We start from the raw sequence: 4314 nt of genomic DNA, 5'->3' as shown, positions 1-4314 counted from the left end.
AATAATCAAACCTGAAGTGGGCAGACGACCAAAAGGGTTTATGTGTAAATATAAGACAAAAGGCTGATGTAATGCAGTGGGTCAGACAGCATTTCTGGGCAAGAGGAAGAGGCAACGTTTCCTGTTGAGACCCCTCTTCAGACTGTTTGTAGTGATGATAGTTGGGTGGGGGAGTGCGGTGAAAGCTGATAATAAGCAGCCAATTAGAGGCTGTGGAATCTGGAAAATCCCAGATCAACTGGTTGAACTATCCCATTGCAACCTGTTGTCCTTGGCTCATCTCCCAAGACGAAGAAGGAAACACCTTTCCAAACATGCCAATGAACTGCACCTTGATGCTATTTTTGACAAAGTCAACAACATCAACCACGTAATTCAGATTCAGATTCAGATTCAGATTCAGATTCAGAAAACTTTATTGTCTGTCGTAACAGAAAATCTTCTTTGACGTGGCTCAACATACAGACAGGACAATGTACTGATAAGCAGTCATACAACACAGATTTCTGCGAGCACACACAGTGTGTATCGATCTTAAAAGCAAATATAAAGATTAAAAACTGTAAAAATAGACAAGATAAAAGTTGTGGATACATGTAAAGTGACAATGCGTCAGGGTTCATTTGTCCATTGTTCATTTTTTGTTTAAGCTGTTTATGGCAATGGGTATGAATGAATTTTTGTGGATGTTTTTCTTGGATAGGGGGATTTTATATCGGCGGCCTGATGGAAAGACTTGTGCAGGGGGTGGGTGGGATCCTGTGTAATGAGGTTGGCTTTCCTTTTAACTGCCTGGGTGTGGAGTACAGATAATTGATTTTGAGTTTTGCCAGTTATTTTGCTTGCCTGATTGATGATCCGGGAAATCTTTGATTTGTCTTTGAAAGAGGTGAGGGTGAACCAGGATGTGATGTTAAAGGTGAGTACAGATTCTATAAGTGATTTATAGACAGCTGTTGAAATGTCCTGTCTGACATGAAAGCTCCTGAGTTTCTTCAGCAGGAACAGGCGTTGCTATGCCTTCTTGTACACAAAGTCTGTGTGCTGGAAGAAGGACAGGCGGGTGTCAATCTCTGTGCCCAGGTATCTAAAGGCCTCTACCTGCTCAACTGTCTGCCCATTAAGCCTCAGAGGTTCAAAGAGAGGTTGGGGGGAAGATGTACCACTCCCCCCATAACACAGCTCCTTGGTCTTGGAGATGTTAAGCTCCAGAGAGCTCTCTTTGATCCACAGCATCAGGGTGTTGACCTGCTGATAGTAGGCAGCCAGAGAAGTGTGATCCTTGATGTGGGCCACCAGGGCCATATCGTCTGCATACTTAAAAAGGGAAATGTCACTGTTATTGTTTGTTATGTTGTTTGTGTAGATGGAAAATAAAATCGGTGATAAGACACAACCCTGGGGGACACCAGTGTTTAAAATCATGTTCTTGGATTTAAAACCATTTACCACCACATGCTGAGGCCGGTCCTGCAGAAAGTCTTTTATCCACAGGATAAGTGATGGGTTGACTTGTAGATCCAGAAGGCGGTTGCAGAGGGTGACCGTGTTAACTGTGTTAAAAGCTGAAGAAAAGTCCATAAATAAAATCCGTGTGTGGGTGTGTGGGGAGTCCAGCTGTCTGCTAACTGTGTCCAGGAGAGTCAAACAGGCATCCCCCACCCCAATCCTTGCCTTATAGGCAAACTGGAGTGGGTCAAGCCTGTCCACCACCATAGCAGTGAGGTGATCACTTACCACCCTCTCCATACACTTGGAAAGAATGGATATGAGTGTCTGTAGTCCTTCATCTCCCTGGCGTTAGATTTCTTCGGCACCGGTATGAGTGTGGACTCCTTCCACATCCGTGGGACACAGCTGGAGTCAAGGAGATGCTGGAATAGCTGAGTGATGACATCACCCAGCTGAACTGAGCATTGCCTCAGCACCTTGCCCCTGAGCCTGTCCGGGCCAGAAGCTTTGTGAGGGTTGATGCGGCCCAGTATAGATGTAACCTTCCTTTTATCCACTGTGATTGTTGAACTGCTGGTGAGGGTCCAGTCATTCTGGGGGTGTGTCCTGTCAAACCTGCTGTAATAGATGTTGAGTTGCTCAGCAAAGCTGGCAGGGTCAGAGCATTGGATCAGGGCCGGTTTCTGGGCTCTGCCCATCATGGTGTTAAGTCCCTGCCATGCCTCCCTTGCATTGCCAGTGGTGAATTTTTCCTCCACTTTGTTTTTGTAGTGGAGTTTGGCCAGCCTGGTCTTCCTTCTCAGCTCACTATTATACTGTTTTACTCTGTGTTTGTCTCCCTGTAGGAATGCCACTTTTTTGTTGTTAAGACACTGCTTCAGGTCCTTGGTAACCCATGGCTTGTTATTAGGGTACAGCTTGACCTGTTTTGTTGGTATAACAGCATCCACACAGAATGACAAATAGGAGGAGATAGAGTAAGTCAGCAGATTTAGGTCTCCCTCACAACTTTGGAACAATATTTCCCAGTCAGTGATCTCCATGCAGCCCCTTAATGCATCGACAGAGTCATCGTTCCAGACTTGAATAGTTTTTGTTTGTATATCTTCTGTTTTTAGTTTTTGTCTGTATTTTGGAAGCAGCAGAACGACATTGTGGTCGGAGCGACGGAGTGGTGGGGGGGGGCTTTGAGACATAGGCTCCCGGTATGTTACCGAAACACAGATCCAGCATTCTGTCAAGTCTGGTAGGTGTGGTGACATACTGCTCCAAGTTTGGAAGCAGTGTGGTGACATCGCATCTGTTTAAATCCCCGAGCAGGAAGACAGGCTGATCGCTGCTCTGATTGACAGCTCTGTTGAAACAGTCAGCAATGCGCTCCGCTGCAAATGCGTTATCAGGTCCAGGGACATACGCTAGGATAAATGTGATCTGCGTGAATTCACGGGGAAGGTAGTGAGGCCTGAACAACACCGTCATGATTTTGTGGTGTTTGCTGCATTCAGTCTCTCTGACAGTGAAGTTGACAGCACACTTTGTGTTGACAGCCATGCAGAGCCCGCCCCCAATCAGCTTCCGCATCATCCTAGTGTCTCTGTCAAAACGGATGATCTTCAATCCATCAATATCGACATTGGTTATTTCTTCTGACAACCATGTCTCTGTGAAGCAAAAGACATTCGGAAGTGGCGGCGCTGGTGAACGGCTGCAGCTCGCCTGCAGTCTGTTTGTCTTTACTTTTTTGTGTTGTTTTTTTTTTGTTTTGTCTAGTTACGTTTTTGGTTTTTAGGTTGTGTTTGTGTGTGTTTGTGTGAAACGGGGCTTGCTGTCTCTCCCTTCGGGGGAATGCAACTTTTTTGTCGTATCCCCCTTCTCTGCCTCCGTCTGCGCTGAGGCCTAATGGCGGAGCTGGCGACCTCGAGGCTCAGGAGGCAGCCTGACAGGACTCACCCTAGGCTCGCTCCCATTAGGGCGGCCCAGCTCGGGCTGGAACTGCGTTCCCGTGAGGGGCTGTGATGCTCCCGTGAGGGCGGCCTGGCGCGGGGCTGAGACTCTCCCGTGAGGGGCTATGGCGCTCCCGTCGGAGCGGCCCAGCCCGAGGTGGAACGGCGCTCCCGTCGAAGTGGCCCATCCCGAGGGAGGAACGGCACTCACGTGAGGGTGATCCAGCTTGGGGCTGGAACGATGCTCCGGTGGCTGGGACGGCGTTCTGGCGGCGGTGACCTGAGGCCGGGGTTCAGCCGCGGGCCAGCGGCTGCGTCCGCTGGACTGGAGGGCGGCAGCTTCAACCACCCCGGGCCGCGGTGTTTGAGCCGGCCCGTTTGCGGGGTTCGGTTAGCCGCGGGACTGTTTATGCCATCGCCCGGTGGGGAATCGCCTCAGCGCAGAGGGAGAAGAGGAGGGAAGAGACAGTAACCCTAAGATTTTTGCCTCCACCACAGTGAGGAAGTGCCTGGAGGATACACTGTGGTGCATGTTAATTTGTGTTTATTGTTGTTTATTATTGTATGCTTGTATGTATGACTGCAGGCACGAAATTTCGTCCAGACCGTAAGGTCTGAATGACAATAAAGGTATTCAATTCAATTCAATTCAATTCAATTCAATCAATGAGAACATTATCGGAGCCAAAGTTGGCAGTGGAGAAGGTTTAAAGCTAATGTATGGTGGTGGTATGTTTAAATTACAGGCCATGCAACCCCGTGAATATAGTGAACTACTCAGACAGTGGACACTAGGTAATTTTAATTCAGATAACTTTGTTAAACATCAATCTGGATTACAAAGATACCGTCAATTATGTTGTCCATGAAAACATAACATTGCCCGAAGACAATTTATTCTCAGAGAATACACGTCTTG

The sequence above is a fragment of the Leucoraja erinacea genome, unplaced genomic scaffold, assembly GCF_028641065.1.
Source record: "Leucoraja erinacea ecotype New England unplaced genomic scaffold, Leri_hhj_1 Leri_315S, whole genome shotgun sequence".
Taxonomy (NCBI): Eukaryota; Metazoa; Chordata; class Chondrichthyes; order Rajiformes; family Rajidae; genus Leucoraja; species Leucoraja erinaceus.
This window is presented reverse-complemented; position numbering follows the sequence as displayed.